Source organism: Pleurodeles waltl, chromosome 1_2 (assembly GCF_031143425.1).
Source record: "Pleurodeles waltl isolate 20211129_DDA chromosome 1_2, aPleWal1.hap1.20221129, whole genome shotgun sequence".
Classification (NCBI taxonomy): Eukaryota; Metazoa; Chordata; class Amphibia; order Caudata; family Salamandridae; genus Pleurodeles; species Pleurodeles waltl.
Window position 1 is genome coordinate 976,630,881 of NC_090437.1, and position 25,565 is coordinate 976,656,445.

Here is a 25,565-nt window from a genome sequence, read left to right on the forward strand (position 1 = left end):
AAATGTGAGGCCTGCATATAAAAGCTTTGGGGTGTATTCATCAAGCCCGAGTAATTTTCATTGTCCAGTGCATTCATAAGGCTAGGCAACAAGTGCTGCTGCCTAGGGACCTGTGTCTTCACCACTGTCTAGAAACGACTGATGGATGCCACGGATGGACATTATTCTTTGACATCAAGTCCTCATAAAAGTTCTACCATTGCCCAAAAATGTCTCCCCCCGTCCGCCTACCTCAGGCATACATACACGCTGTCTAACTTTCAGGTCTGTCAATCAACTACACGCTGACATATGGTATAGTTCAAGACGCAACACCTTTTTCATCTGCCTTGTTGCCATATCCTGGTTAAGACCTGGACAACCAATATTAGAGCTAAAACATGTCAACACCATGCTCCAGTAACCACTATTTGATAGATGTACCAACTGTCTTACTTTTATGCAGCACACAAAGTAATTACAATGGCACTGTGCATATGTGATGGGATGTAAGCAGTGTTCTCACTGAATCTCATAAATTATTGGATATTGGTAAATAAAGCAGCATGCACAACCTTTTCCCACCCGGCTACAGGTTCTGGAAGACCTCACTTCTTGCTTTCCGACTACATAATAAAAATATTGAAACTAAGCTTTTTAGTGACTTTCATATATGAATTATCGAAGCTGTGCATAGGTCATAAAATCAATCATGGTTAAATACTGTTATAGTGGATTCCTGGTTTCGTGGGATTACAAGTTTACCCTATACTTTTAGACTGTTGTCGCTGCTCTTTGTTATGCCATATAAATATGTGGGGATGTAAAGTCCCAGGGATCTTTGTTGCCAGGGCACATCCATCAGTGGTGCAGCAGTTCCCTGAGAGGCCTACTAAACAGAGACGTTTTAAGGCATGGACAAAGTGTGTATTGGCCCAGGGCCCCAGTCTCTTAGGGCCCCCTGATAGAGCCAGCTCTGTTTGCAGAGAATCTTGCTCTGATGACCTTAAATAATTCTTAACAAGATTATTTTAAATACTGTTTTGTTTTAATTTATTTTTTTAATGTGAGTGATGTGTGAGAGTCTATTACATACATTTTGCAGAGAAATGTTGTTTGTTTCATGCAACATCTATACAAAGTTTCTTTTAGATCACAATAGGACTTCACATATGAGAAATGGGAGGGGTCACAGAGATTGTTTGCAGTAATATTAGGGAGCTGCTGCCTTATCACAATATTGAAAACACATATCACTATCCCTGAATATTAGATGTAAACATTTAGAATTTGGACAGTTATGCCTGTGCACTATCAATGACCTGGCCAAAGAGGGCACGAAAGAGCTGAAATTAGATCATATATCCAAAACTGTTCCGCAAAGAGGCACCCAAAATACGTTAGGCCAGGGCCCCCTAAATAGTTAAGATGCCCCTGCTATTAAACCCTGGTTATTGCAGCATTTTACTTCACAGCTAGCAGTGAGCAGCAGGGCCCATTTTCCTTGATTTAGTAAGACCCATTGCACACTTTCTGCTCCACTGTCGCTGATTGACACTCTTTCTGTTGGAGCCATATCTTAAACCTGAACACACTGTTCACCAGAATTGTGAGCGCAGGATGATGTGGGAGTGTTAGTCAATGCAGTCAGTAAACAAACTGCACTATCTGTAAATCTCTCCTGCCCATCTACTTACGTTTTATTGTTTCACCTCTGCACTGGGGTCAGAGGTGGCAAATTCAAGGTGTTTGAGGAATGTCAGCCTCTAAGAGTTTTTAAATAGAACACTTAGCTTTAGCAAGTTATTCTCTGCCTTGGGGGAGTAACAGGAAAATACAATGACTAAGCTATGTTTAAAAATAAAGTCTGCAAGAGCCTTTCCCTACAGCAACACCTGAGCATTTCTGTTCCTGATTTCTGTGCTCTTTTCACGAGTCAATTTCCCGGAAAAAGTTATATAATCACATAGGTGGAGACTTTTTTGTATGCATGAGCTGTATATGGCTTGATACGTTTTACTTTTCTTTCTACAATAATTTGCCACAAAGGGCCCGATGGTAAAGTATAGGGAAAATTGTAAAAGTTTATTAAACTTAAAAAAGTGAAAATATTTTTGTTAAATATAAATGGTAATTAATTTAATATGTTTATCTTAAATGTAGAACAAATTAAAAAATGCTACAGCACTATTAACTATTTTGAATTTAAAAAAATTGAATTTCAAGTTATGGGATAATTATCACACCCTTGCAGTTTTTCATGATATATTCCGGCAGGTCAACCCTGCCAAATGTTTCAAGGGGGAAGCCTAAAAACTGATTCGGCATGTTATGCTGCATCTTCCTGTTGAAAATTGGATTAGGAGGTATTTACCAAACATGGTAAATACCTCACCCTAGTATAATGGTGTTTACCATGTGTGGTAAATATTCCACTCTATTCCGCAAAACTTGTAATGAGGGCCTTACTCTGGATATTTTCCCCTCTCTAAACCACTCCTTAACCCACCTTATCCTACCCCTCCTATCTTGTAGTAAGTGTTTCCCATTTTCCTGCCACTTCTCCCTGTACCTCCACAATTACTACAAAAACCATAGGCCTATGTGTGCAGCGATCTATGCAATCGAGGCGAAGATCTCCACACATAAAAGATAGAAGAGGCAGAGGTGTAGACCTCTGCTTGTAGGTCTGATAATAGCATTTTGTAATACACAAGTTGTACTATTGTAGTATTTCTAAATGTACTACAAAATGCAGTTAGTGAATAGACACCATGAGCTTAAGTTATACTAGGCATAAAAATACTTGCAATCTCTGGCTATGTGCTGATGGCACTGTGCTTAGGTATAAATCTGTACGACATTTCTGATAGTGACACTCACTAACAAATGAATACAAATATTAATCTAAGATTTTAAAAAATAATGTTAGTAGAAAGAGTGTCTTGTTATTCATGTATATGTTAACACATTTACCTGACATTGAAACATACCAGTTCACATTACTGATTACAGACGATTCACCAGCCCAATCAGACACTGGCCAGCGACGGATGCCTCAGAATCATTTGGAAAGTCACCTTGACTACTAAAAGCACTGGGATGCTATCTCAGTGGCAGAGTATGTGCTATACAAATGCCAATAACATATTATTTATTTGTATAGATCTATTTATTTATTACTTAATGGTAAGATGCCAGTAGGTAATTATAGTTAGGGCCATGTTTCCCTAGAAAAAGCGTTTTTTGACTTGCATATATCTTTGGCATCATTTGACTAATCTTCATGAAATTTTCCAAAAAAGTGTGCCGGTGATTCATGTTGCACACGGAATGTTTCATGCTGATCCATCAAGTGGAGGCTTTAAAAGAGGGAGGGGGGAGAGGGAGCGTTTTGTTATTTGGTGTAAATCCATTCAGAAGTTTAAGAGAAATGAAAGAAATCCAAATTTGTATATATAGGACAGCAGATCCTCCCCTATGACTTCGAGAATAATAAGAGCTTGTGCAGAGATATGCAGAACTCTGATTGGCTGCCAACAAACCAGGAAGTGTTGACAGCCATCATGAGACTCGAGTCACTAAAAACAAAGTGGAAAAAAATAAAAGGGGTCAGGGTAGGGACACCCTGACTCCTTAGCTCAGGGGTCCCAGAGGGGCCCCTGCCTGGACAAAAAAAATTGCCACAAATTGTTGACGGCGTCGCAATTCGGTGTAATTTTTTTTTTTTAAAACAAGCATGGGCTCCTGCACTTGTTTTAAAAAAGCCACTAGGTGGGCCAAGCCCCAGGGGCATGTAAAAACTGAAGGAGGGGGTGCACGGGCCCCCCTCCTGGGCTTATTGATGCCCCAGGGACCTCCCCTGGGCATTGATTCAATTTTATTGTGGAGGGCCACAACCTCCCCGAGGTTAAACTAACAATGGGGTGAGATGTGTGCTCCCCCCTGCAGCCCCAGGGACTACCCCCTCCCTGGGCAAAAGATTAAATTAACGTGGGGGGGCTAGGCAACCCCGCACCCGCAGCCCCTGGGACCTCCACAGGGCTTATACTCAATTATAAGTGGGGTGCCGCACCTTCCCCCACAGCCCCTGGTATCGCCACTGCCTTGGGGCTAAACTACCAATTAATGCTGGGGTTCCGTGCAGCCCACACCCCGAAGCCCCAGGAACCGCCACTTCCCCAGGGCAAAAGATTAAATTAATGCAGGAAGCCCGAGCAGCCCCTCCCCCACAGGCCCGGGGACTGCCACTTTCCCAGGGCAATTCATTTAACATTAAGGGGGGCACACACCCCCTCTCCCCAAAGCCCCCAGGACCACCACCTCCCCGGTGCTGAGAAAAGATAATAAAAGGGGTCTGTTTTGGGCCCCAGGGACCACCACCTCCCCGGGGCAATTGATTAAGGTAGAGGGGGCTGCACGGACCCCTCATGTAGCCAATAATACCCCTGGGGACCGCCACCCCTTCCCCACACACACACCACCCTCAAACCCCCTCCTGCATGGCCAGCTCCTGCTATGTCCCTGGGTGCCCATCCCTGGGACATAGCTGTTTGCTCTGAATTGGTGAGACCTTTTACAGGTCCCGCCAAGTCAGAGCAAACACAACTCTGCTCCCAAAAATGCTTCCTCTGTTTCCCTGCCCACAGAAACAGAGGAAACAGTTTCTCTCACAGATATGGAGCTGCATGTTTAGCAGATCCCGCAGGAGGCGGGGAGCCAGCTGGGACCAAGGGGGCCTTCAGGCTCCCCCCCTGCGGTCCCAATGCACACTGGGTGCCTTGTGGGACACCCAGGACCAATGGCTGGGCCCCAGGGGATAGGTTTACCCAGGCTGAGATCGGCCTAGGGAGGGGTGGGGGTGGCACAGTTTTCTCCCCCACACTGGCATTTACCCAACGAGATAGCACTTACTAACTAACTAGTAGAAAGTGCTCCAGTTGAAGAGACATTTTGTGCAAAACTGTTGCACAGGTGAGCTTCCATCTTGGCCATGATGCTCATTTCACAGAATTTAAACCTAAACAGTAATCCCTTACAAATATAAATGTAGCAGGTGCCCCAATTGAAGCTCCACTACCGGATAGGACAAATGATCCTAGCTCCTGGGCTTGGCAAAGGCAAAGCAGGTGTGTTTACTCCACAATTCCATATTGAAAAACAGTCTGAAATCCTTTGTGGAGGTGAATGCATCTTTAATCTATTGGAGCGCAGTCAGACACTCTCACAGCCACTCTCACTGCAGCCAGTTCCCGCCGCACATGGCAAACGGCTGTGCACAGCGTGGGACTGGGTAGTTAGGGGGATTGGCCGCACTGCAGTCCCTGTGACGAACTGTCGCCGCGCACGGCCGAAGGCAATGGTTGGATTAACATATAGTAATGAAAATGGCTTTATGTTAAAAAAAACATGGAAATTCACTGAATAGAACAAAGGTTACAGAGACATTATTGTTAGGAAATTTAATTAATAAAACCTTAGAAAATCACTTAAAAAACCAAAGGTTACAGGAACTTTATAGTTAGGTTCTGAATTTACTTGTACAAAAACAGAGAAATTCAGCAGTTATAGTTCGAGTTATTTCAAGTAACTCTAACTTGCAGCCTAAGATCACTATAACTTGTGCCCTCGCCATGCACTGCTAGTTACCCCAGATATTACAGCACTCATGACAACTTTTATAACGTCAATAAAAATATAAATGAAACATTAGAAATCAAATTATTGAAGAAATAACTGTGCATTGCGGTGGCGTGAGTTACAGTTACCTTAGGCAGTGAGTTATAGTGACTTGAAAAAACTGTAACTATAACTGCTGAATTTCTGTGGTTTTGTACGAGTAAATTCAGATCCTAACTATAATGTCCCTGCAACCTTTAGTTTTTTAAGTGAATATATATATATATATATTTTTTTTTTCTAAAAACCATGAGAACATCTCATCGAACCAGCTGCACTATAACGAAGTATACGATCAATCCGTATCTGCAATTGAGGAAACCAATTCTTTCTCGTAGAATCCACTGCTTTATTGTATGTATGTAAGAAGTGAAAACGCTATCTCCCATAAAAAAACGTGTCAACGCGTTTCGGCAAAACGCCTTCAACCGGATATATATGTATATATATATATGTATATATGTATATATATATATATATATATATATATATATATATATATATATATATATATATATATATAAATTAAATAAGTAATGAAAGGCAGTTTATATTTAAGATGCTCTTTTCTCACAATACCTTTCTTTTTCACTTTTTTTCTTCACCTTTTCGCTGTTGGTGCAGCGACGCATAGCACTACTACTGCACTGGCCATGAAAGAAAATGGACCCTATAACAGGAAGTGACGAGAAGTGTCATCACATCAACCTGCGCACCTCCAAAGAGTGGTCCATAGCTCTTGTTGTAAGGATGGCTCACTGACCTCTTATGGCCGGTTTTATTGAACAAGAGGAACTTGTTGCCGGAAACACGATTGTCTTCTTATAGTGTCTCTTCTGTTTCATTGACTAACAAAGATTTCCACCCGCTGCAATGACATCCTCTCTCAGCTGTTCGTGCTGCCCTGGGCTCCCCCAAGGCGGGCATGCCAGCCTCTTATGTCCATATTAACACTAACCTCTCCTGCCATTCGTTTGCCATTTGCTTCCCCTCTGTCTGAGTAAACTCTTATCAGCTCTCTGTTCCCCTAGGACAACAATACATCGCCCCAAAAACACCTACCTACACTACTTCATTGATCACTAATGGCCTTCTCTATCTCCTTCTAAGCAATGCCTCCCCTTCAGAGCTCTTGAAAGTCACACCCTTATGTGTGATAAGTTCGGCCATGCCCCCCCACTGAGCACTATGGAAGATTTTCATATCACCCTGCACTTATGTCGCCTGCATAATCTTGACTACCAACACACTCTAAAGCTACGTTTATGTGGAGTTAGAGCCTCAATTGCACTGTTCAGTGCATGCTCACCTTGGTGATAGGTTGGGGGTTGTAGGAAAGTACCATCTTGCCTGGCATGTTACCCCCAATTTTCACTGTATATATGTTGTTTTAGTTGTATGTGTCACTGGGACCCTGTCACCCAGGGCCCCAGTGCTCATAAGTGTGCCTGAATGTGTTACCTGTGTAGTGACTAACTGTCTCACTGAGGCTCTGCTAATCAGAACCTCAGTGGTTATGCTCTCTCATTTCTTTCAAATTGTCACTAACAGGCTAGTGACCAATTTTACCAATTTACATTGGCTTACTGGAACACCCTTATAATTCCTTAGTATATGGTACTGAGGTACCCAGGGTATTGGGGTTCCAGGAGATCCCTATGGGCTGCAGCATTTCTTTTGCCACCCATAGGGAGCTCTGACAATTCTTACACAGGCCTGCCACTGCAGCCTGAGTGAAATAACGTCCACGTTATTTCACAGCCATTTTACACTGCACTTAAGTAACTTATAAGTCACCTATATGTCTAACCTTTACCTGGTAAAGGTTAGGTGCAAAGTTACTTAGTGTGAGGGCACCCTGGCACTAGCCAAGGTGCCCCCACATTGTTCAGGGCCAATTCCCCGGACTTTGTGAGTGCGGGGACACCATTACACGCGTGCACTACATATAGGTCACTACCTATATGTAGCTTCACAATGGTAACTCCGAATATGGCCATGTAACATGTCTCTGATCATGGAATTGCCCCCTCTATGCCATCCTGGCATAGTTGGCACAATCCCATGATCCCAGTGGTCTGTAGCACAGACCCTGGTACTGCCAAACTGCCTTTCCTGGGGTTTCACTGCAGCTGCTGCTGCTGCCAACCCCTCAGACAGGGTTCTGCCCTCCTGGGGTCAAACCAGGCTTGTCCCAGGATGGCACAACAAAGGACTTCCTCTGAGAGAGGGTGTTACACCCTCTCCCTTTGGAAAATGGTGTGAAGGCAGGGGAGGAGTAGCCTCCCCAGCCTCTGGAAATGCTTTCATGGGCACAGATGTGCCCAATTCTGCATAAGCCAGTCTACACCGGTTCAGGGGACCCCTTAGCCCTGCTCTGGCGCGAAACTGGACAAAGGAAAGGGGAGTGACCACTCCCCTGACCTGCACCTCCCCTGGGAGGTGTCCAGAGCTCCTCCAGTGTGCTCCAGACCTCTGCCATCTTGGAAACAGAGGTGCTGCTGGCACACTGGACTGCTCTGAGTGGCCAGTGCCACCAGGTGACGTCAGAGACTCCTTCTGATAGGCTCCTTCAGGTGTTGCTAGCCTATCCTCTCTCCTAGGTAGCCAAACCCTCTTTTTTGGCTATTTAGGGTCTCTGTCTCTGGGGAAACTTTAGATAACGAATGCAAGAGCTCATCCGAGTTCCTCTGCATCTCTCTCTTCACCTTCTGCCAAGGAATCGACTGCTGACCGCGCTGGAAGCCTGCAAAACTGAAACATAGTAGCAAAGACGACTACTGCAACTCTGTAACGCTGATCCTGCCGCCTTCTCGACTGTTCCTGGTGGTGCATGCTGTGGGGGTAGTCTGCCTCCTCTCTGCACTAGAAGCTCCGAAGAAATCTCCCGTGGGTCGACGGAATCGTCCCCCTGCAACCGCAGGCACCAAAAAGCTGCATTACCGGTCCCTTGGGTCTCCTCTCAGCACGACGAGCGAGGTCCCTCAAATCCAGCAACTCTGTCCAAGTGACTCCCACAGTCCAGCGACTCTTCAGTCCAAGTTTGGTGGAGGTAAGTCCTTGCCTCCCCACGCCAGACTGCATTGCTGGGAACCGCGACTTTTGCAGCTACTCCGGCCTCCGTGCACTTCCGGCGGAAATCCTTTGTGCACAGTCCAGCCTGGGTCCACGGCACACTAACCCGCATTGCACGACCTCCTAAGTTGTTCTCCGGCGACGTGGGACTTCTTTGTGCGACTTCGTGTGAGCACCGTTTCACGCATCCTCGTAGTGCCCGTTTCTGGCACTTCTCCGGGTGCTACCTGCTGCTGAGAGGGATCCTTGTCTTGCTCGACTTCCCCCCTCTCTCCTGACGCAATTTGCGACATCCTGGTCCCTCCTGGGCCACAGCAGCATCCAAAAACGCTTACCGCACGATTTGCAGCTAGCAAGGCTTGTTGGCGGTCTTTCGGCGGGAAAACACTTCTGCACGACTCTCCACGGCGTGAGGGATCCGTCTTCCAAAGGGGAAGTCTCTAGCCCTTGTCGTTCCTGCAGAAACCTAAGCTTCTTCTGTCCAGTAGAAGCTTCTTTGCACCCACAGCTGGCATTTCCTGGGCATCTGCCCATCTCCGACTTGCTTTTGACTTTTGGACTTGGTCCCCTTGTTCCACAGGTACCCTCGACTGGAAATCCATCGTTGTTGCATTGCTGGTTTGTGTCTTTCCTGCAGAATTCCCCTATCACGACTTCTATGTCCTTTGGGGAACTTTAGTGCACTTTGCACTCACTTTTTAGGGTCTTGGGGTGGGCTATTTTTCTAACCCTTACTATTTTCTAATAGTCCCAGCGACCCTCTACAAGGTCACATAGGTTTGGGGTCCATTCGTGGTTCGCATTCCACACTTTTGGAGTATATGGTTTGTGTTGCCCCTATCCCTATGTGTCCCCATTGCATCCTATTGTAAGTATACATTGTTTGCACTGTTTTCTAAGACTATACTGCATATTTTTGGTATTGTGTACATATATCTTGTGTATATTTCCTATCCTCTCCCTGAGGGTACACTCTAAGATACTTTGGCATATTGTCATAAAAATAAAGTACCTTTATTTTTAGTATAACTGTGTATTGTGTTTTCTTATGATATTGTGCATATGACACTAAGTGGTACTGTAGTAGCTTCACACGTCTCCTAGTTCAGCCTAAGCTGCTCTGCTAAGCTACCATTATCTATCAGCCTAAGCTGCTAGACACCCTATACACTAATAAGGGATAACTGGGCCTGGTGCAAGGTGCAAGTACCCCTTGGTACTCACTACAAGCCAGTCCAGCCTCCTACAGGGGTTGATATTGTGCAGTCGACATAAGCGCAAGTTGATAATTTGCCCTCAATGGAAGACAAGTACTTTCCATTTGGAGGACTTGGCCAAGCCCCTTTAATGGTGCTTCTGTTGCTGAAGCTACAGTACTGGGGCACTGACATCTCTTGTATGGTGTGCCTGTGCTGACGCTATTCTTCTAGGCAAAACAGCTGTATATATTCTCACAGGCAGAAGTCCGAATGTATATGTGACAATGTGCCTTGTCCGAGTTCTTATCAGCTATAGGTGTATGGGAGACCCCATAAATACTCTTAATGCTTCTACAGGCCAATCATTTATGTTCAAAGTATTTTAACCATTACATTGCTCTGCTGACGTGCAATGTACTTCTGTTGGAGGAAGCTCACATATAAACATGTGCAGATTTTACTAAAATGATTGTCACGTGTGTTATGTAACATCAATTGTTTTCGTGTTTTACATGTTCTCAGTGTTACTCTGACTTTCCGGGCAGTCTAAGGCCCATATTTATACTTTTTTAGCACCGCATTTGCGCCGCTTTTTGACGCAAAAGCATCGCAAACTTACAAAACCCAATTGTATTTTGTAAGTTTGTGCTGCTTTTGCGTAAAAAAATGCTGCAAATGTGGCGCTAAAAAGTATAAATATGGGCGTAAGACTGCCAGATAGGCCATCTTGAAAGGTCCTATGTGGGGCTGTGTTTTTTTGGCTCCAGTCACGACTCATATTGTGAACTGAGATACAGTGCCATGGGTGGACTTGGAATGGGATTGAACTAAAACAGCCTTTATACATAACTGTATAGGCTACTTCATCCTAGTTTATTCATTGCTTTACTGTTTGTGTGTTTGGAGGGATGCTTGCAATACACAGGATGTTATTTGTGTTTGACTGAGTCTGTGCCTGCATGCGTGTGAGATGTATGGTACCCGCTGTGTACCTCTTCTGTATGAGGGGTATCTTGGACTACTCTGTGTGTGAAGGAAGCTTGCTCTGCTGATTCCCATGCTGTACGTGTGCTATATTTGTTAGTTACAGTAAATAATATTTTTTCACCAAACATAAGCCAAAACCATTGGTTTTTATCAATGTGGGTTTTGTTTTGCATTTTTCCTTCTTTTCTTTACGATTGATATAAGCGACAACAGCTCATTTGCTATCTTTGTTTGCAGTTACAAAGCAGGTGAATTAGGGTTTGCGACCGCAACCCCCTTTCAACAATATGCAACCCCCCAATTACCAGTCAGAAAATGTCTTTGTGACTCATAACAGGGGGTTTGTGATCCTTTCCGAATTGGAAACCAGAGGGGGCATAAACGAGGCTTTCTTCCCCTTCTCTTGGTGATTTGCAAAGGGACGTTTCAATGGTTTGTGACCTCAGTTGCTGTCACAAACCATTTAGACGTTACCACCTCTCAAGTTGGGGTGGTAACTGTTTCGTAAAGGGGAAACCTGCCCCTGGGGGAGAATAAAGGTCAGATGACTTGGAGATGTGTATGTGGTGGTTCAGAGGACCGCTGCATGCACTTTCCCACCCACCTCAAATGGAGAAAAAAAATCAGAAAAGTGGCACTTTCCCTTTAATGGACACAGACTGTTAAGCTATATTTCTCATTTGGGGCAGTGACCATGGTCTGCTGTCCCTTGCAGGGTGCTATCCCTTTATTTACAGCAATTCACAGAGAATTGCAAAATGTGACCAGCCGAATTTATCATCAGGCAGGCCACCCGCAAATGGTCAGTGTGTGAGATGACCTATTAGTAGATCGGTCACTCACCAAATTACATCCTTGTTCGCAGACTAGCCCGTGTGCAGTTTGCATATCTGTGGATGGCGAACTCGGATATTACATCAGGAACATAATTCCCACTATAATTAGAGTTTAGTTGTTCTTCCTCTTAATGCTTATCAAAACTTGCAAAATAATGTTATGTTCAAGTTAATGTTTGTTCTTTGCATATCTTAATTGGGCGACTGAAAATACACACCATAAAGCGGTTGAAATTATGGAATTAGTTTTGAGCACACTTTGTATTAGAAGGTAAAAGGAGAAGGGTGTATGATGGAGAAAACACATTAACAGCTGCAATTATCCCATGACTATTTGTTATGAGAACAAACCTTTACTGTACTTTTGGTTATAATTGTTCATCAATTATACTTTTTCATTTTTAACACATTAGCATTACAAGATCTTACTGATAATGTGTATTAAGCACTAAATTTCCAACAATATTCAGGCCATCAGTTTAGACTTGCAGAGACATCATTTTCTCAGTCACTTTTAAAAGACCAAGGAACTAGTTTACAAGGGAACTGTAGATACATAAGTATGACTTGCTCATTTAATTTTTTTGATTTCCCTATCAATTTTGACCCCATGCCGAGATCTGCATTAAAAAATGGAAAGTGCTATGCTTCGACATTTTAGGCCCAACATGTCATTTTTCGTAAAGCTCATTGCAGGGGGAATAAAGTTTTGTGGGGATCAAAAAAGTTGTGTTTTTTCCCTTTTATTTCCCATAGAAATTTGTGCTTGCAGTTACAGTGAAACTAACTTACCTCAAATCATAATTCAGACAAAGGAAAATCTTGTCAATCACATTTTAATTTTTTCAGATCTGTTTGAGTGATGAAGTAAATTTATTATTTTTGGGCCAGCTTGAAATTTGCAAATTATATTTAAAAAAATAATTTGTTTAATGCTGTGGAAAAAGAAGTTCTGCAACCATGGAGGGGAGGCAGTATCATGAGTGATACCTTATCCAAGGGGAGTGCTGGGGGGCTGCAGAACCATGGTAAATGTCCCCAAAAAGACAGAAAATGGTTTTGCTGCGATAAAATCACAACTTTAATGGAAAGTGTGATCTCACTGCTGAAATTTTGCGAGCAGCAAAAGTCACTATTTTTTTAATTGTGCTTTTCATTAAAATTGTGATTTGAAAAAAGGCAAAATATTTTTTAGTAACTCACTGCATGCAGGCATAGGACCTGTGCAGCAGGGGTTGACTGCCTGCATAGATAAACAGCGGTAGGTTGGCACCTTGCAGCAGGTTGGTTGCGGAAGGCCACAAAAAGCATGGGTTGTGTGTTCATCATGCATTGGGCTGTGGACTTGGCCGGAGGCTAGATCCTGACAGCAATCCATGCTGTGTATAACCAAAGGCTGTGCTCAGCAGGGATTTGCAGCCCACAGGTAGGTACGTTGTCGGTTACCTGACTATAGACCAAGCTTTGTGGCCAACACCCATGCATACTCATGGTGGGTTGGGTGCTGGCCCTGAACAGATGCCAGATCGAGCAACCACTGCCTGCTGCACACTGCCATTAGGCAATGCTTGTGCACAATAGGGATTAGCTACACACAGAAGGTTGAGTACAGGGCCTGGCCGCATTTGGCTCTGTGCAACAGGCAGTTGTACATGGCCAAATGCGGGGGATGGAAAATGAGTGTGCCCAACCAAATAAACAAGGACATTCACAGAAAAAAAACACAGTTATGCAGAAATCACAAAACAAAACACACATTTCGAATTGGCCTACTGGAAAAAAAAAGATTGACTACTTAGAACAAAACATGGTGGTATGTAAATATGTAATCATTTAGTCTTTGAAATATTTACATTTCGCTGTCAAAACAGTTCTGAACGCCTTTTGTGCATGTCAGAGGTTCCAGATGGCAATAGACTATTTTAATTTACCCAGTTTCACCAAATAAGACATTTATCATTACTAGGCTACATGCCCAACGTCATTAATCCAATTGGTACCTAGGGCATCTTATTCTCAAAGTTGCCCCTCTATCCTGCTTCTCTTAAAAACGTTCAACTTTCCACTCCTGAGGGACATTCCTCTCCATGTCCTATATATTTTCTCAAATTTTAATGGAGACTCTTTTCCTATTCACCATGCTCTCAAATGTCATGTATTGGTCCCTACTTGCCTCACCTTTATCAGTACCTGTGCTTGTAAGAACTTCACCAGTGCATTGAATTTCCTGGAGTAGCAGGGCATATCAGCATTGCTCCATATTCCTGGCAGAGTCAAGTGAGGGTTTTGTTGAGTTTCACTTCCCACTGCCGTTGAGATATTCTCATGTATGCCCAACAAGTATTTTTTAATATGTGGCAGAACCAATTTCTGTTTCCACCTTACAGTGCAGACATTTAGCTGCTTAATTCCTGCAGTTTTCTATAGCATACAGTATATCAAGAATAAGAGCTGTAGGTATATGTTTCTTTTGAATTAACCTAAGTTTTGAACTAAGATCTGCATCTTTAAAAAACATCAATACTTGCGACCTTGTTACATCCTCCAGCTCTCGTACGTTTGTTGCCTATGTACTTTTCTCTCTTGCCAGGAGTTTGCTCACAGATGTGTGAACGGCCATGACCCTGTAGAGTGCGGTTAGTTTCAAAAAGCCTCCATTACATAGTTCAGGTTTCGATTTGTGCAAATGCTTGAATTTTGGAATCCACTAGAAGTGTTCAGAATCCATACCCAGAGAGCCTGCAAGTGTGTGCATTTAGGATCTGTGTATTCCCCAAGTAATGGGTTAGAAATGTGGCATGGGGAGCCACCTCATGCACGCATCTAATTCACGAAGGGAGGTGCACTAAGAACTGAGATGGGGGCACAGTCATTCGTGGTGGTGGTGTGAAAGTAAGTCATCGTGAGCAAAAAAAAAAGTAATTCATTAAAGTGACAAAAAAAAGTCATGAGTGAGGTAAGACAACGTTGCTGTTTTCAGTGGGAAGATGACTATTTCTCATTTGTAAAACCCTTGGTACTGTCAGTCTCTGTCTTGGAAGAATCTCTCCCATGTTGGTCACAGCCTTCCAGCAGCATACTCCATGGAGAGCAACTCTGTCCAGCTCCGAAGTGTGACGTGTGACAACTATGACAGAGGCAATGAGGTAGGAGTAATGTAGGCCGATTATTCCACTGAAGCACCAGAATGTCGTCTGCAGTACGACTGATGGGTAACTTCGAAATCCTCTAGGCAGAGAGAGGTAGGAATGCTAAAATTGCTCAGTGAGCACATGTGCTGTGTGCAGAGATCCTGGGGGTCACAAGTACGGGTCCCGGTGTGTCTAATACAACTTTTCATCCATCTCAGGCCAATAAAATGAGAACTGCTGAGATGTGTTAATTGTACCGTTATGAAATACAAAAAGCAATAAAAATAATACCCAATGACATTGTTTGTAACTACAAAAGCGCATGATCATTTTCCATGTTTTTTCAGGTTGAAACACCGAAAAAAGTATTAAGAAATCCCATACCAGGAGAAAACTGTCCATATGTTTGTGGTGCAGGCGTGGCACACTGGGATTGGAGGATGGTGGAGGGAGGCAGAGTATTAGCTGTGTTTTTGTCTCAGCCGTGTGACCTGTTTCAAGGTAGTGATGACTTGTAAATGTTGTGTCAGTCTCAGGCAGACCTGAGAGAGTTTAATGTGTACAGGGTGGGCACCCGTACTTATCTTTGGGGACTGAGACTTAATTTGTATGCTCAGAGAAGAAAAAGAAAGGCAGTGAACCGAGAAAGATGTAGGAGGAGAAAGGTGGGAAAACAGTAACTAAAAGAGACCGCAAGGATGAAAAGGAGCCCGCAAGAGTGAGATAAAAAGATGGAGTGCATTAGGCTGAGGGCAGAAAGAGGCACACACCGTTGGCCCATCCATGTACCTATGTGTGTGATTTATGTATTTACAAATTACGCGCTCCTTACTCATCTGCAAAGCACCTTCCTGAATCTGACAAGGAGGCCGTATTATCTGGTGTAGGAGCCAGAAGCGTCCGCGGGAATGTATTAGTTTCAGCGGCGCACCTTCTTCAGGGGGTTTATGGATGGGTCACCGAGACACAGGATTCATTATAAGGCTGAGTTCCTCAAATATTTTTAACTAAAAAGCCTGATGTTTCACTCTCAGTCCGGATGAGAAACTAGGGACATTGTCCAGTACTTCAGGGTAAGGCACAGTGCTCGGGAGCATTGTTTCTCGGCAGCAGCAAATCAATCGTGTGTGCAGCTCGAAACTGCAACCCGTCCCTGAAAAGGACCCGCCCCATCTCCCCTGGACCCTGTACGCCCGGTGTAGCCCGCGTGCCGTCCATTCTTAGCAAGGAGCACATCTTAGCTCGCGGAGGTCATGCAGCAGACGGGAGCATCTTTCCCGTCTGCTGAACCCACGGGCTCTGGGGCGCATTCCACCCGCCCGGAGGATTATGGGACATTCCCTGCCTCCGAGGGGGGCGCCGCTCCTTTCTTCCTTTCCGGTAAAGGTGTCACCCCGCTGGAACGGAGCACATTAAAAGATTATTTATGGCGCCCCTGAGAGAGAAACAATGCGGACGGAGTTTGCTCCCTGCGAGTTTCATTAGCAGGTGTTTGGTACTGAAGAGTATTCTCTCTCAAACTGAAAATAAACAGGAAGAAATAAGCACTTGGACCCATAGTAATGGGATTTTGGGTGCAGCAAGTCACTTTTCTGTGCTGCGTCAAAGTGAAATGGCAGGAATGCGCTGTGGCATATGGCGCATTATTGTCCTTTCCCCCTGCGCTGGCGCTGTTTAGGCAGCCTAGCGCCAATTATGGTGCAAGGGTGCTTGTGTTGCATGCAGGATTGTTTTTGTGCAGGAACCGGGCACCTTTCTGCACAGAAACAACCCAAGGAGGGTTTTCCCTCTTTCAATGTGTGCAAGTCTCGCATTTTCTTGAGTTACAGCTATTGGCATTGTACATTCGTAACTGGCCTTTTCTTGCCACATAAATTGGTCAACCCTGCCTAATAATTTCATATTTTTCCTGCCATACAATTCCAGTGGCCCAGCATTTAAGTAAATCACTTCCATTTGCCTTCTTTCTTTATCTTAAAACATATACAATTATCATAAAAACATTCTTCAGAAATAAACTTTTGGCATTAGAGTGTAATGCTCAAAACACCATAACAAAAATATAATTGGGGACAGATTGGAGGGTGAAAGGAAAGAGGGAGTCAGGAGTAAAGCGGAGAGGACAAGTGGCGTAGTAACGGTGTCATGGGCCCTGGCTTAAGAAAGGAAAATGGTTGGACTGGAATTTTGGTAGGAATACAGAACAGTAATGAGAGTTGAGTGAGGTCTGCCGCTCTCTGGGCCCCGGTGTCACTGCACCAGTTGCTCCATTGATAACTAGGCCTCAGGAGAGAAAGTGGATTGGCCAGAAAAAGAGAAGCGGAAGGAATACAACAGACAAAAGGAAGAAAGTGAAGGGTTCGCAAAGAAATAAAGAAGGGAAAGAACAAACGAGAAAATGAAAACACAACCAAGAGAAGAAATAGAGCAAATGTGTGAGACAAAATGATACAGAAAAGGAAGCTAGCAAACGAAAGATAAAGAGGAAAAAATAGTGTAAAAATTATGAAAAGAAAGGGAAAAACAAACATTAGAGAAAAAAAGAGATGGTGAGAGAAATAAGCAGTGAAAGAACCAGGGCATGTATGTACTGACACATTTCCCAGCGACACAGAATGGGACAGCCACTTTGACACTTCGGGCCCTGACAAGTACCTTGTGGCTTCCACATACAGACAGGAAAAAGAGTTACAGTAAAATGTGAATTGACAGATAAGGATAAGAAAAACACGAGAGAAAGGAAGAGAGAAAGATCTTTAATAAAAGTGAAAGGACACATACCGAGTTAAAGGAAAGAGCAAATAAAAAAGACAAAGAAAGAATGAAGGAGAGAGAAAAAATAGTGAAAGAATAAACGACCAATAAAGAAAAAAAGAGAGGAACGAAACAAGGAAAGAAATAACCACGTTTTTGCTAGTTTGAAAGAGGAGGTAACATGAGGAAGAGGGAAATAAAAAAAGGGAGAGGTGTAGAAATAAAGAGTTGAAAGAAAGAGCAAAACTGTTAACGTGTAGATTTTAAGAGCTGGAAAGAGAAAAGTGGGGGAGAAAGAAAACATTGAGAATAAACAGAGGAAAGGAATGAATACAGTGAGATCGGTGAAACAGATCCTCCCAAATAAAGATGAAAGCTTAAGAATAGATTTAATTTGCTGCCCCACGTCCTCAATTAAAAGTCAGAGTGTGGAACAGCAGGGGGCACTGCAGAACAGCAGGAGGTGCATTAGCATAGCTGTATGTGAACCCCAATACAGCAATATTGGGGTGCTTCAGATGAGGACAGAGCTGTGTTCCACCCAGTGCTGGAATCACAGAAAGGCAGCAGATGAGGAATGAGAAATGGAGCACTGTGTAATTCCTGGTATTGGAATAATGGGGCACTGCAGGTTAGGGTTGAGGTGCACTGACAGAGTTGTATGCGGGCTGCAGTACTGGAATAGCAATGGGCACACAAGGTCAGAGGTGAGGTATGTTAGTGGAGCTATGTGTGGAACCTAGTATTGGTGTGCTAGTGTTGCCGAGTGTTAGACTGGAGGTGCCCTGGTGAAGCTGCAAGTGGGGCCCAGCATGGGGGTGGGCTTGACTCTGAATCACAGAAGTGAGGAGTCCTGAAAGGCGTGTGTGAGAGCCTTAGTACTGAGAAGAAATGTGCACGGAATGTCAGAATTTATGGATTATGGTGGAGCTGTGGTGGTTCTTATCAACAGTGGCGTTGGATTTTAGACTTGAGGTGCACTGGCTAGGCTGCTGCAATGGAACTTTATGCAAGAGGGGTCCCAATATACGAAAGGAAGTGTCCACGCCAGGGTCAAACTGTGGTGCACTGATGGAGCTGCGCCCAAGGTCCCAGTACTGGAACAACAGTGTGTACTGGCTGCAAGATCTGAGGTCCTTTGGCAGGCAGCGTGTGTAAGGTTCTGGCACTGCTGAGGGTCTTGGAATGTGTGAACTGAGGTACACTGATGGAGCTGCACCTGAGGTCCTAGCACTGGAACAGCAGTGTGTACTGACTGTAAGAAATTAGGTTCTCTGGCAGACCACGTATGTCGTGTTCCGGACACGGCTGAGGGTTTGGAGTGTGTGAACTGAGGTGCACTGAAGAAGCTGCACCCACGGTCCCAGTACTGGAGCAGCAGAGTGTACCGACTGCAAGAACTGAGGTGCTCTGGCAGGCAGCGCATGTGGGGTTCCTGGCACTGACATAGCTGAGGGCTTGGAGTGTGTGAACTGTGGTGCACCGATGGAGCTGCGAGTGGGATCCCAGTATGGAGCAGAAGTGGTTCCTGGCACTGGCATGGCTAAGGGCTTGAAGTGTGTAAACCGAGGTACACTGATGGAGCTGCACCTGAGGTCCCAGTATTGGAGCAGCAGAGTGTACCAACTGCAAGAACTGAGGTGCTCTGGCAGGCAGCATGTGTGGGGTTCCTGGCACTGGCATGGCTGAGGCCATGGAGTGTGTAAAATGAGGTACACTGACTGAGCTGCGCCTGAGGTCCCAGTATTGGAGCAGCAGAGTGTACCAACTGCAAGAATGGAGGTGCTCTGGCAGACAGCGTGTGTGGGGTTCCTGGCATGGATGAGAGCTTGGAGTGTGTGAACTGAGGTGCACTGATGGAACTGTGCCCGAGGTCCCAGTACTGGAGCAGCAGATTGTACTGAATGCAAGAACTTAGGCGCTGTGGCAGGCAGCATGTGTGGGGTTCCTGGCACTGGCATGGCTGAGGCCATGGAGTGTGTAAAATGAGGTACACTGACTGAGCTGCGCCCTAGGTCCCAGTACTGAAACACTAGTGTGTACTGACTGTAAGAACTGAGGTACTCTGTCAGACAGCGTGTATGGGGTTCCTGGCACTGACATGGCTGAGGGCTTGCAGTGTGTGAACTGAGGTGCATCGATGGAGCTGCGAGTAGGATCCCAGTATGGAGCAGAAGTAGGCGCTGTCTCTAAGGATTGCGGATCTCTGGTTAGAGTTGATAAAGAAAATCCCAGCTAAGGAAGGTCTGGAGCCAGGCAGCTGAGAGAGGGTGCAGAGAGCCCACAAAGACCAAATGTGACCAAGATAACAGCCTGATTTATAGCCTTGTTTACAGCTAAGCTCAGAATAAGAATGCTCTGCAAATGAAAAGGGAAGCTTCCCCGGACAGGAGCAGGAAACAAAGTTAAAACAAAGTCCCCTACAGACCAGGACAAAGCGTAATTATACAGTAGTGGGCCCCTACTCCCACACAGAAGAAGGAGGGACAAAAAGGCATGACTGACCACTATCAAGCAATGATTTTTAAATGACACTGAACTAACAAATAAAATAGCTGGAAGCCCACAGAAGACATATACTTAACAGAATACAAGCAGTCGTACGCTTACGCTTGACCTAAAAATGAGGAGAAATAGTGATATTTCTCCTCGTTTCACCTCCCTTGGAGAGGCGTAAGGTTTTAGTACACCCCCAGGTTTACAAGGTCTTGTAAATCACGGGAAGGGTCATAATCCGTGTGTGTGCATGAGAATACCCACTACAATGCCCATGGAACACCACTCTAATGCAGAGTAAAGAAACGCAGCAATTTGTGCTGCCTTGCTTACTCCATATTCAAAACCAAACAAAGCGGCTTTGTGTGGCCTCATAAAAATGATTTAAAGGTTTGCACTGCCTCACAAATAGTGGCGCAACTGCAGCGCAAGAAGCTCGTAAATATTGTCCTTGTTGTGCCACAGATTCTCGTTCCGAATGTCACCCGCTTGGTTCCTCACGTGAAATAATGATTTGATGCTGCATCACTCGCATCAGGCCTTCTGTTGGAGCTCCGCATACATGTTTACAACCATCGCTAGTATAAGGCTCCTTGTGTGCCCCAGTTTAAAAATCCCGTAGCTGTAGTAGGGGGACAGTGTGTTTAATCCCAGAATGCAGTGGTGTGAACCGCAGAGTTCACACTACTGTCGCGCTGAGAAGCTGATTTGCTGAGAGCTTTACTACACTTGAAGCACCCTTTTACTAAGATTATTTCTTACCAGACAACCTATACCCTTTGTTTCTCATATGTTATTCCTGAACCCTTTGCTAAACTGTAATGTATTATCAGACTTCCACTCGCCTACATCAGGCATTCCTGGCAAAAAATGTTCAAACCAAGTCCACACTGCAGGAGGCAGTTATTAGAATTGGGCCATGGAAGCATGGTTGAGTTATGGTAGCCCACCCTGCTCTGCATGTAGCCCCTAGCCTGCACCTCACCGGAAAAGTGCCAGAGAGGCAGACTGGCCAGTCCAGCACTGCTCACCAAGCCTCTTTTCTATAGCCACTGCTTTCTCTACTTCTGCTACCGGTTATATCTACCGTATAATTGTTTAGAAGTCTTTGCATAGAAGCCATGTATTGAACATTCAACCTCCAGATGCTTCCTTGTGAAAAAATTACATCTGGATAAAAATGTATTCATATTCTACCCAAAATCAAAAGTCCTACTCAGTTATTTCATTTGTAATTTAAAATCCAGTAAATTCCTGAAAGATCTTTTGCTTTACACATTACACATTACAATTTGCCATCAGATGCCCAGACACTGCCTCATATGGTCATGAACATTCTCAGAAGCCTTGGTAAACCCATGCTCCCCCATGTACAGTCGAAGTTCTAGGGCAAGATGTGCTCATATGAAGCAGCATTTCCCGCTTGACAGCCTCACATGCAGTTATAAGCCAGCTCCAACTTCATATTCCCAGAAACAGCTATTATGCGCTCATATAGTATCTCATATGCTAATTGTTGATTTCAGTGCCCAGATTTGTGGTATCAAATGCCAGGTGAAGTCTCAAACCCACATAAAGCTGTCATTTAGTAAACAAAAAAAACACAACTGCTGTGCTAGGCTAAAATGCCAATGTACGTGCTCAATATGCATAAAAAATAATATCTGAAACTGATTTGTAACATATGTTATTTTATGAAAAGAATCTAAGGTATAACTAATATCTATGTGTCGGATCATAATCTCCCCCTGCATGGCTCGGTAAGGCATGCACCCATGCACTGGGTGCCACTTGCAGTATGTCTATGTGCATTTTTAAAAAAAATATTGTAATGGATTGAGACTCTGGCTGGGCCACTGTGGTCAGGTGGGACCCCCAAAGTGCACCACTCCTTTTCTAAGAATGGCTATTGTCGTCTCCCTGGCCTCAGAAGAATTGGAAGTCGTGGCAGCAAATGATTACAGCACAAAGCAGAAGCCGTTTCACCTGTTAACTTCAGTGGGAATTTATGCTGTATGCCTATCTTGCTTAAAAAGTTTAACCTAGTTCTTCACTTCTTCTCTCGATCTATGTGGAATATAGGTGGCACACAAATATATTTGCTCTGTATGTATGAGGCAGTGAAAGCATCAAATGTGTGCTGTGTTTTCCTTCAAGAATACAGGAACCCATCTGCGGGTTCCTGTGTGTGGTTGACCCTAGGCCACATATAGGGGACAAAAGACAGCTTTCGAAGTTCATGATTACAATCTGTTACTTCAAACAACTGGCACACAATGGGACAGTATAGTTTGATATACTTGACTGAAAATGTGTTTCAAAGATCACATCATAAAACAATACACTATTTTAAATTTGAAAGAGTTTTTATCATATATGTACTGGACTTTCTGCATCAAGCCACAGCACCTTCCCCGTAGGACCTGAAGGTCAGTGTTGCTCTTAGCTACCCTGCAGGAGACACAAACCACCCAAATGCAGAAACAAATAGTTTTGAAGGATGCTATAAAACCAATAGTTTTTATATATTTAAAAGCGCTGCAGGCAGGAAATGTATGAAGCTTGCCCCCATCATATTTTACAGCTTTATTTACATGTGTTGACGCCTAACCTTAACAGAGACGCTAATACATTTATTTTCCTAATCATATCTAGACTTGTTCATGCGTATCCACAAATTACCCTTCGAGTGAGGTCATGACTAATCCCAATGTCTCCTGCTCCAGAACCTCCCTTTCCCAGTCAAAATGTACCTGGATAAGTCCCTCCTTAGGGGAGGTCCCCACCTACCTGCATTACCCTCCCGGGGTAAGCCTGTGCGGGACACCCATTTTGCCCTCTAGTATACCTCTTACCACGGGCAGCCCCTACACCCATCATTATCCCCCCAGGGGCCTAGGCCGTTTGGTGCCCAGTGCACCTTCGTGGGTAGTTGGCCAGAAGGACAAGATGCCGGCAATTGCTTCCAATCCCTGGCTCTCCTCGATTCGACTTGCTGCCAGAACCCATTGGAGGGCTCTGTGACACTGCTATCATGTTTGTCTAAAAGGAAAAGGATGCCTTATATGGACCCAAACTGTCCAACCAATCATGATCTCACCCAGCAAGGCTACACAAAAATTCCAACAAATACGACAACGCATCTAGACGGAAAGAGAAAATTAGTTAAGAGAACAATCAATCAAGGACAAAGACAGTCTCCCCCAGGACATATCAACAAATGAAAACTCTTGGAGACATCAAAATGGCTTCATACCCATCCTAACTCATGGGCAACCCTGAGCCAACCCTGCCCAAACCACTCTACCAACGGGGCTGATTGCTACGGGGATGGTGGGCAAGAAAAACAAAATCCTTTGTATAAGCAAGAGGTCCCCAGGAAGCGGGCAGCGGTCTTTGGCAAGGTAGCAAGCAGGAAACAGAGACCCTTTCATGGCCTCACAGTCCCTTTTATGGGTGGTGCTTGTCACGTTTGCGGGAGAGCAACCCCGAAAGCACTCGAAGTGCTTCCAGAGCCACACCCCCTAGGCAGTCCAATCACTGTGCGCCTTACTGGGTGGGCAGTGGCGCATTACGCCACCAACCCCCAGCTATGGACCAAGGCGAACCACCATATTTGCGGCTCCCCCGCATTGGTGAAGATTTTGCTAAACACCTGGTGCCCAGTGGTGCTAGTCCGAGTCTGGTTTGACTCTGCTTCAGAGGTGTGCTGCAGATAGTTTTGTATAGTAGACAGGTTTGAAAGCCCTCACCTTTTGTGCCATTGTTGCACATCTCCCTGTTAGGGAACACCCAGCTCATTTTCCCTCCCTGTCAGTTCCACAGATCAAAGACACATGGCTTGGAGGGCAGTATGAAAAATATATATTCTCCTCAAACCAAACTTTACCAAAAACAGAAAGGGGCTCAGGGATTCACATCTGTATCTGCTAGCAGAGTATGAATGAATGTCGGAAAACCCTAGTTAGTGTGCTAAGCTCTGCACAGCAGTGTGAAAGAGAAAGTTTTCTGTTTTCCAGAGCTGGTTTGTTGACTGTCAGCTCGCCTGCTAGGTTGGGAATAGAACCCAAAGTCATGCATCCTGACCAGAAAATAAGGTACTGGAGATATCCTTATAGAAGAGCACTACTCAGCAAAGGAATAGGCAGTCCAGTACATAGATAAGAGGAGTTGGGCAAGAGGGGCTACCAGAGCTGTGGTTAACCTTACTTATTGTCCCACCAATACCCTCCGTTTTGACTGGTTGCCCCCACCAGAACCTCTGGTCCTTGCATGGTCCACTGTTCTGGCCTGAATATGCATCCCTGTCACGTAGCCTCTCACTATCCTAATGAGGCTGCTCGATTCGGTCAGCAGAATCTCCTGAACTGTGGGGAACTGAGTCCAATCCCACACCATGTGACATCTGTCAGCCTTATCCGGTTTTCCAGCTAACTAGCAGCGCCTCTGCCCAAGAGCAGGGTTGATTGTGGCAACTGGGCGCATGACAAAACTGACTCCTCAGGGAAATCGTAATCGATCAGATATCATCCTTTTCTCTCAGTGACATTAGTCTCACATATGCAAAGCCAAACAGAGGCAGAGAATGGTTCATAAGGTTTGTTGAATTAGCTGCATCTTAGATAAAATTGCATGAATTGCAATAACTAGGATGATAAAACCCACTAGAAGCAAAATGGTGACAGGAAGAGTGAAACACAGGAAAAGTCCCACCATACTGTTACTAGGAGTAATATATGTGGTTCCAACCTAAAATATGTTGGAGCACAGAGTGATCAGCACTTATCCGCCCTACAGGTTTCCCCTTGGGAAGACATCATCCACCATACCTGAGCAAGGAAGCATGTTGTCTAGAAGGAGACCATCCCCATGTAGACCAGGGATCCGGTAGTCTAAGCAAACAGCTGTAGCGAAGGTAATCAGCATGTAGTCGTGGTCATCTGGCTGGAATCTCCCTCTAACGTGTATGGGACAAAGAAGTGTTTTTTTAATAAAACATACGATGTTCTGAGAAAATGTCCCCACGTAAGGATGTATATGTTTCTGTGAATGCTGGAGACACAGCATGCCTCCTTGCCGGCAAATCTATCTGGCTGCATCCTTGAGGAAAGCACAATGTGAAAGGACTGTCTTGCTAGAAACGCAATGCTTTCCTAGGCGAAAGAACAACTAGCTAAAGAAATTAAAACAGTACTGCAAATGTGGCCAATGCTAGAAAAATAAAATGAAGCTAAATAAAATGTAACTGAGCTAAAGTGGACAAACGGCAGGGCTAGTTGCTAAAATGATGTGCCTAAAAACATGGCTAAAATAGCTATACAACATCCCGGGGTAGCCAAGTGTACTACTGTGACCTGGCATACCTCACTTATATCACCTCAGTAGTTGCAGAGAATTAATTCACCAACACAGCCCCTACTGCAAGCATG